Consider the following 14872-nt stretch of genomic DNA (forward strand, 5'->3'; position numbering starts at 1 on the left):
CATCGTCCTTCGGCGGCGACGGGTGCAGCACGATGCATCCGTCCGATGTAGTTTCGCAAACTGGGGAAGAAGCTCTAGCGACTTGACCGACAAACGCATGGCGCGCGTTGTCTTCGGCGTGAAAGCGGCATTTATCAAACTGAGTGGGGAAGGGAGCGTTTTCTTTATCCCCCACCCGCCCGCCCGGCCGCCAGTCGAAACAGTCGGCACCGAGCTGTTGGCATAAACAATAGCGACTCTGATGGACGATATTAATTTTGCAAAGTACAAAGTTCTCACCGAGCTCACATTTGTAACGTTGCATAAAGGCGGCGAGTCCATGCGAGCTCGGAAAACATGTGGTGGAGCCGTGATAGATAACGGTGTTTCCTGCATCTAGCTGTCTATCCTGCGCCAACTATGGGTAATGCATGAGAAAAGTGTTGGCGAAAAATGTTTTTCCTTATCATTACATCATTTTTTAACGATTTTCATAAGCTTTATTTTTCTTTTTTAAACAGACATTTCCGAGCATGAAAATGTTACACTCGTTTTTTTTTATGTTCCAGAACTGATATTCTTCGATTGTGTTAAATGTCCACCACTCTTTCTACCAAACATTTGTTTTATGCTTAAACATGTTATTTTAACTGAACTAATGTTTGCCTTTTCTAAACAATTCTAGTTCCTTTTTCTTTTACTGTTTAAGATAAAGAGGGTTTAAACTATTACAACTTTAGGTATCTTGAAGTACTTATAAACGATTGCTACTTTCACTCAACAGCAACTATCAAACGCTCATTTAAATTGTTTAAAGTTTTGTGTTTAAAGGAAATCCAAGATACTTCCAAAAAGAGTACCATTAAAAATGATCGTTAATCGAAATAATCGACGTCGTTCAATGCAAATATAGTTCACTCGCTTGATTCATACCGCTAACTGAATATAATTATCAATTTCAAACAGAATATTTTACCTTATTTACATTGCTTTTTGCTACACATTTAGGATGCATCATCATTTTAAAAGATTTTATGTTTCAGTTTTCTTTGGTTCCGATCGGTGCCATAAGAGTTTGTAAAAGTTGTTTTTTTGGTGAGAGTTCATTTGGTTTTTTACTTCGGTGCATTTCTATGGAATCTTCTTTTTCTAAGCCCAATGGAAACTTATTGTTTCGTTTACTACGGATGATTTTTGAAGTTTTATATGTTTTGAAATGTAAAAACAGCGTGTTGAATGTTTTTAATTTTTATTATATTTCGTTGCATTGGCTCTGTTAACAAATTAAATGTGTTTTTGGAACAAAGCAAATATATTAACCTCTTGTCCAGCCTTTTTCACCATGTTCGCTCTTCACAGTTCGAGCAGGTGTGCTCGTATGATGCGACGGGCTTCACAAGCCGTAGAATGGAACTGCAGTTTCCCCGCAGCCCACTTATCACCCCATCCGGCCCCAAGGGGAGGTTGTCTTTGAGGCTGCCGGAGGTTCTGGAAGCCGTATATGAATGAGCCATTAATTGGCCGAATCGATCTTTCCGGCCCAGGGTTCCGGGCGGTGCAGCGGGTGCATAAAGATTGATGAAAATTGATAAAACACCCCCCGAAGGGGGAGGAGGTGTGTGTGTGTGCGATGTAACGGGTTGATGGAAGCGCACCGTCCGGGAAATGAGGCTTTTTATCATCGGCGCGACGGGCTGAGATGGTTGTTTCTGTTTTTGTGGCATGAAATTGCAGCGCCCGTTTGAGCCCGAATGACGTTTCGGGCTCGTTCCGTTCCGGAGGAGCTAATCGTATTCCGGGACCGGGCAGATTGATCCGGGAAAATAGTGCATCCACCCGCTTCCGGTGGAAGGGAGTGAGGGGAGACTGAGGGCCGGTTGGTTGTGATGGACAAGGCCCAGAATGCCCGGGGACGGATCGAGCCGATAAAATCCCAGCGACAGATCCCGTCGTCAACGACGACGACGACGGCGACGACTAAGGCAATGATAATGATGACGATGGCGATGACGATGATGATTATGGAGTAAAATTAGATTACGCTCAATGTTTATGGCGTCCACTGGCAGCACGGAAGCCCGGCGAAAGGCCTCCTGGAACGTGCCGGTCGCACCGAGGGGACAGCCGGGGCCATTTTATTTGATTCGATATTACATATTGCATTCGATCTGCAGCTCGGTGCACCGGACCGTGGCCGGTTCGGCATAATTGGTGCAATTTACGAGATACAGTCGTGCGTTCCGTCCGTCCCGGGACTCCGAGGAGTTCCCTGCGGACTCGGATTACGTTTTGGGCGCTGTAAAGGAAACTATAATTTGATTTTCGGTCTGGATTTCAAATCCTCAAATCCTTGCGCCACACCACGCAAACACGAACTGCGTGTGTAATGCAGTCGCCTTTTACCAGTTTTACGCATCGAAAACATTCTTTGCCCCCGGTACGGCATGAGTTCCTGGGGAAGTCCTACCCCTTCCGGAAAACGGGGGAGTTTGAGTTTGTGTCTAATGCAATTGCAAATGCAATTTCGTTGCGTTCGGACACGGGGATGTAATGCAATACGCAACTTGACTCGTTTGGAAGATGTAAACGCAACCGAACGGTAACCCCACCCCAGGTTCCGGTATCAACCTTTTCCCTGAGCCGGGGCTTTACCAATTAACCTGCCCGAATAGAGTTTTACGTTCATTCGTTTACGGCTTCGGTTGCCAGTGTTGCTCTATTTATGTTTATTAAGTCTCGAGAAGATCGAAAGGAAGGATTATCGTTTGGGAAACGTATCAAATGGCAATGTTCTTATACTTACCGAAGTCTTGAAGAAGAGTACACTTGTCTGGGATGAGACTCCAGCGAGAGGTCGTTGACAGTGGGGAATATCGATTGAACATGGCTGGTTGTGGTCAAAACAGTTTACTCCAGTTGGTATCAGGAAACAACATAAAGAACATGGTAACACCTATCTGGGGGAAGGTATGATAGGTCTAGAGGCGTTGCTTTATTCCTTTCAATAAGATTGGAGGAAAAGAATAAAAATCGCAATAAGCTTATCTGGTATAAGAAGTATATTTTAAACGTATTTCTGGTTACAAGGCATCATACCTAAGCGCTCCATTAGAACTAACCTTACTACATTTCTCACAAACGCTCTGCGATCGATAGAGTCTAGACGCCAAATCGAAGCTGTGTATACGGACTTCATAGCGGGTTTTAACTCTGTAAATTAGCGAAACGTTCAACGTCAGGGTGTCACCTCTGACTTTATTTTGTAGCGTCGTACCTACTTATGTGGTCTTTCTTATAGGGTAAAACCAAATGAAAATCGCAACTTATGAAGGTCGCAACCCTTCAGCAGTGTCTCTGGAGTACTAGATTTAGGGATTGTTCACGACTTGAGGATTCCCTCGACAATATATGTCTTTGTTGACTGGAATCAACTTAATGTACATATTGAGAAGAGCAGAATTTTGTCGTTTCATAGAACAAAACAGTATGTTATAGTTATCAGCTAAATAGCCAAATATGACACAGATGTAATTCGATACGGTGTATCGGAATTTCGAAGAATAACCTTCAACAGTTGGCGTTATGGCCAGTTTGTTCCAATGACACGCTATGAGTAATACTTTTAATAGAGGGTACTACGCTTTAAATGTTTGTGATGACTCTAACACCTTTAAGATGCGGCCAACAATAAACCCGAATTTTGTGTAAGATAAATAAGTTTTATAAGTTTGTTACGTGCGTTTATACTAGTTTTAGTTACTCAACGGGACCTTGTTCTGTCCGTTGAGTTTTCTATCAAACAAACAATAAACAATTTTTGTTGTTTTCCATGGATGACGTTGTTCTCGATGACATTCACAGAAGACAACCCGTGCATAGAGTGTTTGTGTTTATTTTGTTTTGCGTTTCGGCACTTCGGCAGCCCCCGCTTTTTCACGGGCACTTGAAAAATTACAAATTGTCAATTACAGAACATTGGCTTGCGTTCGCAGCAAACCACTCTACCTTCCACCTCATTATGAAGTGGCAAAGGGCAAACGAGAGTTAAAACCCGGATTCGAAACGCCTTCGTGCTGCTGCGGAGACCCTTTTGGCAAGGACCGACCTATAGGCGCACTAATTTGAGCACTTTGAGAGGAAATTCGACGCGGTTCACGTCTCGTCGGGATCGAAGCCTCTGGGCTGGAATGAAGGATAAAGAACATACACGGACGCACTTCACTGCGCTCGTCTGCATCATCTGCACACTTGTACTGGTTTTTGGCGGGCCAAACTGGTGCGGTCGGTGAGCGGAGAATATGTAAATTTTAACCTCTTCGCTGCCGACGGTACACAAACGTATGCGTGCGGTAGGAATGTCGATGCCTCAAACTCCTGAACGAAGGCAAAGGAACAAAACGGTTGGTGGTGCCAAATTCAGCGCCGAATGAGAAATGGGACTCGAGAGCAAACAAGGGAATTTGGGGAAGCAGCTGCCCGTTATCGAGGTACCGTTCGAAGAGGGAGCCTACTTTGTCTAACAGGAGATGACTGTCATCGATGGAAGCGCAAATGTTGTCTAATTTTTCAATCAAACGTAAATTGATGCCTCGCGCGTCACGTTGGGCCATTCATTTTGAAACGACGTGTTGATTCAGTCGAGGTTGGTGCTGACTGAAACGTTAAAAGATATGGTGGAAGCGCTCCATGACAGGAGACTTACCGAAGAAAGAATGTCAGAGATTTTCAACGACCTTTGCACCTTTTCACTCTTTTAGAACTCACCACCCTGTTTACTTAAGTGGGAAGATACTGCCGGAAAGCCGTCTATCAGACGGGAATAATAACTTAGGCTACAAGTGCGCGGAACCTTCCGATGTAGACATGAGCCCGGTGGCGCCATTGTGGAATGCGGAAAGGGTTTGTACTTGCTACTTGTTGTTCCTACTCAATTCCGACACGCCGTTCGAACCTCTCCGTCAATGTCAACACGCCGAAGACATGGACGTATTGTTTCAGGCGGGCATCAATCCGTCACCTTGTGGGTCACCGTTTTATGGAATGGTACTACCGCAAGGGTGATTTGTCAACTCCTAACCGAACGAAACCTGTCGACAGAACCTCATCGAGATCGGAAGAATTTCGTTGTTTTCTAAACTCCCGAACTCCCGGCAATGGGTTCAGCAGCTGTTTCAGAGACGTAAGGAATCTTTTAGGTGGAAAGCGGTTACTCCAGGAGGGTCGGAAATAGTTGAGGTCGCATTTCTTAACCAGCTTAACCGATGGGTCCTGCCAGCTCGAACGGAAGATTGCCTCTCGACGCAAATGTAGCACTTTGTGTCTCACCCTCCCATTCCCGGCTTCGCTTCGTCGGTGGCAAAAACGCAGATGAATAGCTTCCATTTTTAATGTTACACCAATCCAATTAACCTACCAACTCTTTCGGCGGTCGCGATGTTTGCGCTATTCCGGGACTGGCCGGGGGTTCACCACGAAATCAGTTCATTATTTATCGCTTAATCCCCTGCTTAGCCCAGTATCTAATTGGCTGCGCGGTTTCCGGCGCTGGTTCTTCGATGCTGAAAAGTACCGGAAAGCGGTGTTACGCCTCGGGCCACAGCAACCGTAGACCGCGGCAGAAAAACAGGATCAAAGCGAAAGCCATATTCCAATTTCATATTCGAGAGACGGAGTGATGATCCAGATGAAGAGGGAACAACGCGGCCAGAAATAAAACCGTCCAGATGACAAGTGATCCATCCAAATCAAGTACAAAAGGAACATTTTTCAAGCCCTGTTCGCCCGTGCAAACCCTTCCGGAGGCGAAACGGAGGGAACTGTTCCTTTTTTATTCCGGCTGTTAACCCTTTTCGGCGTTTTCCCTTTCGCGCTTAAGTGGGTGAGAAGTTGTGCTGCTCTTTTGCTTCTGCCTTTTTTTTATGTTACATTCTTTAACCTCGCCGGTCGCATCATTAATTGGTTGGTTGTGTGTGTTTTTTTTAATCCGTTGCTTACTTAAGTGCTACGTACTGCCCTGATTTGATGCGGTTTCGTCGAAAACTTGCTCATTACTTGCTCGCCGAGCCGCGACATGGTCAATTTGGTAGATCCCATTCGCATCAAGCGAGAGCCCGGCTTCCCTAACAGGATTCGGTGGAAAGTGGAAAAAAGGATTAAACCACAACCGTTTCACCAACGGAAGGGGCCACCATTGACGCGATGTTGGGTTAAAACATGTATGATGCTCTTCTCTTGTGACTAATCATGTGTTGAGGTGTACATTCTATATGGAAAGATTTCCTAAACTTCAAACAGTACGAAATAAAATTACATTAGCTGATGTAAAAAATCATACTTTGGATCTAAAATCTGGTCTCTTATGTTTGGATTGTACCTAAGGCTTTGTGAATTGTTGGGTGCACTGCATCAAGAGCTATTCTAGGTTCTATTCTGCAAAATTCTTGGAAATTATTGACGGGAACTGTCTTATTAGAACCACTCCTGGCAATTTCGGTGAGAGATTACCAGTTTCTGTTAACAAGACCGCAAGCATCAGCCATAGAAAGCCACCTCTTGAGCCTGGCGAGAGTTTTCAGAGTATGTTCCAAAACAATTAAAGCGTCCCCGGATGATAATAAAAACCGTATCGGTAGGGACACGTTTCGAATGTACTCGAAAGAGCGCACCGGATCGCTTCCGCAAAGGGCGCAAGCAACAGTTGCAACCGCACAAGCCACGAACCAGGGGGCGAACACACCGAACCCCTGTGCAGCGCCCGGGGTTGAAGAGTGAAATTTTCACGCAACATATTTCAATCTGCCAGTTAGCGTATTGGAGGAACGCACACTTTGTTTACATTGTGTTCACTTCCGGGCGCAAGCAACAGGCACACGGGGAGAGATTGTCAGCCGGTGTCAAGCCAGTGTGAAGGGTACCTGAGCGGTGCCGGCCGTGATCTATTGGCTTTACTAGGTTGAGGGGAACCATTGGGTACGCAGAATGCGGTTCGGTTGTTTACCGTGACCGTAATGAGTAGCTTCGCGACGTCGAACCCAGGGTATAGGCTGGATGATCCAGTTGCGGAACCAGTGTTTGAGGGCTCGCAGTATATCCTTACGGAAATGGGCTTAGGTCTTCCGGTGAGGGAGGTTTGTCCGCCGGGCAAACTCCGGGAGGTGAAGGGTTGGAAAAACGACACGCAGAATGTGCGAAGCGTGCAAAGCGGACGGTCATTAACGCGAACGGTGAAAATCGTTAAATTTGGAGCGCAACGAAATCGATTCTCAGCCAGAGTGACCATCTTTAATTTGCCTCCCCTGCTGAGGCCTAAATCTCGGCAAATTCCGCCCGTCGAGAGCGGTCTGACGAATCGACAATTTATGGAGTCACCGTGAACGAGCGGAGGATTTTTGAGCAAGTTTTCATCCAAAACCATCAGGCGGCGGCACTAATCGCCCGGTTGTGCGAACACCGCCGCTTTGTTCGAGCTGCTGCTCATCTATCGGTTCCGAAACCCCGATCATCAGGCATCGGGTGCTATTCAAACAAATCGGGCGTGCAAGTGACACTTTAAAGCGCTCGATAGCCGAAGGTGCTCCAGAAGAGATTTGATACAGATAGTTTGCGTTGCGAGGGTCCGCTTCTATCACCCTCCCTTTCTCGTGCGAAGTGGCTGTTTTGCGAAATGGGGATGAGATGCGGCAGGATCCCTAAATAGAACCATTTGACATACACGTCAGATTTATGGGCTGGCGGAGCAATAACATTTTCGCTACGATATCGAACGGGCGACCTTAGCTTCCCAATTTCCTTCCCGTTTTATCTGCTCTCATAAAATCATTAGAATTCTTGCGGAGTTGAGTTTTATTATATCTCACAAACCGATTTTGCATTCAATCAACCGATCCGATTGTGTTTCTGTGTTTAATTATTTATTTCATTGCTTCCTCCTGTTGATGTGTTTGTGAATACATTGTAGAAAACTGTCTAAACTGCCACCTAATGACGGCTGAATGCCAAATCGCATGAGGATTATTGACTATTACGATAGACAGTATTCCTATCTGGACAGTATTCCTATTGCATTTTTAAGTGATGCTTGATCATTTGTAATTGATGTATCCATGACATTTAGGGAAGTTTATTCGACATAGCCCTACTAGTGTGATAGACACAAATATCTGTTCGAGTACTTGTTTTCTAAGAGACGCTAGAACCGGTTGTATCCCCGTTTGGTTGTACACCCGGTCAACTCGGGGGATCTAAACGGACCGAAGTGCTTCTCCGGTGCTTGATGAGCTCTGATTTGATCAACACTTTCGACGCGTATTACGGGCCCCGACACGATGCACATATCGCACACTCGACAAACTGCCGGTGGCCTATTGTTTTGGCCCTGCTCCCCTCCTCTCTCTCTCTCTGCGAATCAGATCAGTTTACATCGACACTGCGTGCGGCTAATAAAACCGATAATTTACGATTACGAGCACACATTTCGGCGCTGGCACAGGATGGCAACGTCAAGCGAACGTCACGACACGTCGGCGACCGCATAGGCAAATGTGGGCAAACAAAAGTAGGCAGAATAGAACGCGCGAGTGTCAGCGTTCGTCTGGCTTGGCAGCAGAAATAACAATAAATAATTACTGCTGCCCTTTTTTTGTTCTCGCTGCGGACTCATGAGTGACGGAGCCATCCGCCGAGAGCCTGCCGGTTCATCTGGATTGTAATCAGCGTTGCTGCTCAGGGCGGTACGGACCGGAGGAAAGGGTACACACATGCACGCGCGCACCCGCCGATAAAGACCCGACCCGGGCTTCCTATATGTGCACATGTCCTCGCACAGGCCCATTAAGGCGTCCGTGCAGATTTGCCCTGGTTGGCGTTTTCGTTGTGTCAAGAGTGCCATAAATGTAATCACCCACTAGTTTTCGGGATGACGCGATGTCGAGCTGTCGAGTGGTGTGTTAAGTGCGCCGTCCCGCACCCTGATTCTCCTGATGGGTCGAGGGCCCGCTTCACAAAACATTCCGCAAACCGTGTGTGTGTGGCGGCTCCTTTTCGGTGACTTCACGGCCGTGGGCGTTAATGGAATCACGGGCTGCTCGCGTGCAGCAATTAATCGACCCTCCGCTCCACCGTCGCTCCTAGCTTATTGTAAGTGAATTAGGAACACACACTCACACACGCGCATACCGCCCAGGGATAAGCCTCCCGTGATAAACCGGGCTCGTGGCGGCGGCGTTCAAATATTCATAACTCGTGAGACGTGCGGTTCACCGAGCACGGGCTAGAGCTCGGATCAATCAAAGTGCGATGGCTGCCACACGCTAATTTACGACCCATCCGCAACCGTCTTCCAGGGAGCCGATCCCATTAGGTGGCGTTTCGAGCAAAAGGATTAAACGGACGCGTGCAGTCGATAAACAAACAACACCTATCTAGGGTCGCCGTGTGTCGGCTTTCAACCCTGCATGAACACCGCCATCCGGGAAGCGTGATGTTGTCCCTGGCTACCTTCTCGGACGGTAGGACGGTACTAATTTCAATCTCTCACCGTTAATCCCCCCACGTGCCGATGCTGACGTTCTGATTTTTACTCGATTTACTTTGTGCCCCCGCTTCAGAACTTCAGAGGTATTTGGATTTAGCCTCGTTTTCGGGTTCGATATTCATCTCGTAGTTGTGGTGCAACATGGTGTACCTCTGTTCCGCACACCTAGATGTACAACATTGTTGGTGAGTAGTTAGACATCAAGTGCGAGGTCTTCTTCTCCATAGAAATTTCGAACTCTTGGTAGCTAAATGCAAACATGTGGAGTAGAACAGGAAGCAAGCAATTTTTGAGATCTTCGGGAGATACTGACGCGACCTGTCAGCTTCTCGAAGCGAACATAGATTTCCATAAAAGGGCCAGATGATTAAAAAGAAACCGGAAGCGTGGGCCGAATACCTTAAACGATGATCTGTTGTTTTCAAAGTAGTACCTTAACCATTTCAAATAGAATGTGAACTTTCTAAAGGGTCAAGTAACTTAGATAAGATAAAATATTTGAAATTTTACCGTCAAACAGTTTTAAACAGTGTCTTACTTATTTTAGTTGAATTTTGCTCTTTTCCAACAAATAAATTTTGTTTTGTTATACTGTTAATTGAGTTCTATAATTGTACTTGCAACTTATTCACTACTTGCATCATTTTTAAATATCTTGACTGACGTACTCTCAGTGATTTAAATAACTCTGCGTCGAGAAGGTTTCAATATTTTGAACATTCTTTTATTTCGCATGAAAATCACATCACAAGCAACAACATTTTTAGAACGTTAGGTCTACGTCTACGAGGAAGTCTCCTGGTATTGAACACATTCAACAATAAACAAATAAACCTCACATCGTGAACAAATCTGATAAAAAAATGCGATAAGAGTTTTGTATGAAGCTCTAAAACTTTCAATATAATCAGTTTTAAAGCCGGACTTTAACGACCTCTGGTGTAAATTTTTATTATTAATGTTATTAAGCTTCTTTATTACAATTCAACTCGTAAATCGCCCAAATGAATCGTCGACTTATAGACCTAATTTACTATTACAATCTTCGGTTCAACAAACAAACATTGGTTACTACGCCAACATTGTCGCCAACAAGTATTTTACAGTAAAAATGCCACGAATAAAATCGATAAGATTAACAGCACGATTCATAGCGAGTATCGGAGCATTTTCAGCCTACCTCGTTGTGGTTTGATTGACATATGAAAGGTCATTTTAGCGAGCAGAGATGATATTAACAATCTTCGTTGAGAAAACTGACAAGTCCCGTCGATATCTTGTGATGGCTTAAAAAAAAAAGTTAAACTAGCTTACGAATTCAAACATCCTTACAGTTAGCCAACACAATAGAACAAATGAGAGGTAGTTAGTTGGAAACAAATGAATCTAACATGCGACATAAGCTACCCCGGAAAACGACAAGGTGAGAAGATAAATGGAATCGTCCGAATGTTCGGACAGCGGCACGCTACGCAAGTGGCAGAGGCACTTAGCATGTTCGGGTGGGTAACATTTCCCTTTCCCTTATCCCCCTCCTCTTCCCCACCCCTTATTGCGCCAAGGGTTGCGCTTTATCAGGGAGCGGAAAATCTCATTTCATCCACCGCCTCCTTACGCCGGACTAGAGATAATCAGCTCAGGGGCCGGACACAAAGTAAATCAGACCGAAGGCAGCCGGAAGCGGGAAGGGCGAGGATGACACTACGGAATAAATAGAGAGAAACAAGGAAGACGAAAGAAAGACAAAAAAAGAGCGACCAACCGGAAGGACAGCGACAAAAGGGGCTCCGGGCGAGGATTGGCTATTGGATTGGTATCATGTTAAGGTTAGATTTTATAAACTCGTCACATTCTCATAATTTAATCCCTCCCCACCCTGCGTGCGTAACCCCTCGATCTGTCGGATCGGATGGAAAACCATAGCGCACACACTTTCCTCGCTTTTGCGTGACGATTGCGGACACAATGTACCCTTCCTCCGGACACGGTGGTGTGCCTGGACACAGGACCACTTCCTGTGCCTCTCTTTTAGATAGAAACGGACCTGATGCGACCCGATGCGGAGGGACAAACCGGGGGGAAATGGTGCACTGTATTTTAGTTTTTATTTTCTATATTTTATTCTCCCTCATTTAACTTCACCTCTTTCCGCGCATTTTCCGGCTTTTCGGGTGCTTCGTTTGCCGCATTTTTTATTTTATTTTGTTTTCTACCCCCATCTGCCTCACCCCGGAATTCCCCGACAGCACACTGTGTGAAGTGTGTGTGCGTATCAAGAGAGGATATGCTTTTGTTTTCCCATACTCAGATCACCCATTTGTTTGTCCCGGTTTTTTTTTCCGTATCCATACGCTCACCCACTTTTCCATTTGATGTCGCGTCTCCTCGGAATTTGGAGCGGAAATAGGAGCCCTTCGCCAACGGCTAGGTTTTCCTTTTGCCTGTTGGTTGTGTTGCTTTTTTTCTTCTTCCTTTCGTCCTTTTTGATTTGATTGTCCATGTTACTCCAATCGGTAATTGCTTGCCGCTGGACGATCACGATGACGACGCGCACTGATTGACGATGGACGGAAAATTGTAATACGAACCCCCCCTCGGGGCAGGCTTTCCCTTTTTTTTCTTCTACGATTATTATGCTTTTTCACCGGTTTTTTTAAGGGCATTTTCTCCCACGTGTGCGAGTGGTAAAAAAAAAGTTTAACGCACAATGACCATGCGTGCGTGCGTCCGCCTGTTGGTTCTTTTTCGCGTTTGATCGGGTTTTATTTTTCTCCAGTTTTATTTTTACTTGTTTGTTGTTGGGGTGCTGATTTTCCACGGCGCTGAAAGTTACTCGTTTTTACTTCCAGCGCGGCAAAAGGAGATTTTTTCACATTTATTTTTGTCTTTCGCATTACCTGTGGGTTTTCCGATTCTAATTCGATTAAATAGTAACGTTTTTCTACTCGTTCGTTTACTGATAATATCTGATTTGAGCCTCTCGCTTCGCTTTAAGCGAAAATATTGTTTCTTTTTGCCATTTAAAATGATAAAAACATTAATGGACCACGTTGAAGGGAAAAAAAGGTGAACAATGAATTGATAATTGAATGCAATAGGCACGTTATTTTTGATCATGATTGTTTGATCTACTTTATTAACTTTTCCAACATGTTCAACTACTATTTATACTTACAAGTCACTTGCTTGTGCTCCTGAATTGTTATTTACCGGTATTTTTATAACGTTTTCCTTTTTTTCCTTTTTCCTCCCTCAGTGCGATAAGCTGGCAACAAGGTAAGTTTATTTTTAATGAATCTTCCTGTCAAGCGAAGGGCTTGTGCATGCACGTGTGTCTCGTATGGAAAAAAACAAGCATGACCGACGTTTGATCGTACAATGGCTAAAGAAGAACAAATATGGAAACGGATTTGTGGAAAACTTCAAAATCTAACGATGACCGATGTAAGCCGATACCCGGTTTGGATTTTTTTTTTTTTTTATTTTCTTTCTCCCCCTTCCAAGCGTGACGTTTGCGTATGATTGGGTTTCTATGCCTTTTTCTTTCCTTCAGTGGATCAAATAATTGCCCAGGCCGGTGGAAAAAGCTGGCGGTTTGATTCCCCGACGTGACCACAATTGCGAGCTGTCAGTTCCGCTGGTGGATTGCGTGCGCTTTTAGCGTCTGCATTCACACACACACACACGTACGGTGTTGAACTCATTTGTCGGCTAAACATGTCAAGCCTATATTCTTGAGCTCGTTAACTGCCCGCTAAAGGGTTGCTCGTGCCCGGCCGGGAGGGGGTTCAGTAACGGAAGGCTCGAACTCATCATATATCGCTCGTGTAGGAGCTTACTTAACAGTTCATTACTATTTACATGTTTTTTAAATATTTTATTTAGTTTTCACAAGATATAAAAATTGTTCTTTGGTTATTGCAATTCATTGTTCATTTAAAAAAATCGCTTTCGTGGTACGCAGACAGATCATTTTACTGTTAGTAGTCTCAGACTGACAGTTCGCAATGACAGATTGTGATCTCATAGGCTCAAGGAACTTCCGCTTATTGATAGAAAAATTCCATGGTTCCTAAAACGCTTGTTTTTATCGAAATAAGGCGGTAAAGTCAACGCTTTAAATTTGATAATGATTTTTTTTTTGCAACACGCCGAAGAAACAGCAATGGAAACAAGTGGAAATATATGACCAAGGGTATAAACACCCTTTAAAATGGCTAAATTGATCCATATCTGTTAACGAGTAAATTTTACTGCCCTTTTTTCTAGAAAGACTGGCCTCCTCCCAGTTTAGCATATTAGCTTATTGTTTTATTAAGATCGAGAAAATCCGACAGTGGTATGAAATAATTGATGTTTGAATTTTTATGATAATACATTGGACACCGTGTAAGTCGGAGCGAAGTCAAACTATGTTTTGACCGAACTAACTTTTATCTGTTAAATGGTAAAATTTGGTAACATTATCATATTTTGATTCCATTTATTCACATTTGCTTGTACAAGAAAGGCACATTAAACCCAAAGGAGCATTTCCATCTTTGTGTAAAACAAACGTTAAACTTCTAGTTAGTTTTTGGTTTTCGGAATTACATGTAAAAAATGTATTTTTCATTTCCGATATTATCATCAAAAGTAGAGTATAACAGTAAGAAAAAAATCTCCAATCACTTTTCCTGCAAAACCCCAAGGAATGATGGTACAGCTTCCTGCTCGGATCTTTGCCTTGCACATTCCTTCGACAAAGCAAAGCCGACGGCAGCAAAAACAAGTAAAACGAAAAGCATCCCCAAATGCGGAAAAATAGAAGCACCTTTTCCTTCGAGGTTTCTTTTTGGGTTTTTTTTTTGTTCAACTCAGTGCGTCGTAAATCGTGAATGGTACAAAAAACGAAAGGTTCAGGGGGTGAAAAAATTGACACTCCAAAATTATTCATGACACTGACGGATTTGACAATTGATGGGTGGGGAAAAGAAAAGAATAAAAAAAAAGAGGAGGAACAAAAGTTATCATTTGGCAGACAAATAATTAGATCCAGCGTTGCGAAGAAGTGCGTACGTTGGGAAAATGTTTGAAAGAGAAGGAAGCGAAGGAGAAGAAAGGAAGGGCAGGAGGTATGAAAGTATGGCAAAACCATTTTCCCACTTTCCCTCCCAGTCCCAGCAACAGGCGCTTGATTCGAAAGGGCACGCGAAAAAGGAGAGGGCGTCCTTTCGCAAGGTGTTGCAACCGATCGAACGGAACACGATGTTACGGGGAAAAGGAAGGAAAAACGACATCAACACCGCAAATTATGGTCGCTTTCGTGCACCGGGGAAAGGCTTGTGTGTTTTTCACTTCCCGGATGCGCGCAAGGTATGA

This window comes from Anopheles coustani, chromosome X (assembly GCF_943734705.1).
Source record: "Anopheles coustani chromosome X, idAnoCousDA_361_x.2, whole genome shotgun sequence".
In the NCBI taxonomy this organism is placed as follows: Eukaryota; Metazoa; Arthropoda; class Insecta; order Diptera; family Culicidae; genus Anopheles; species Anopheles coustani.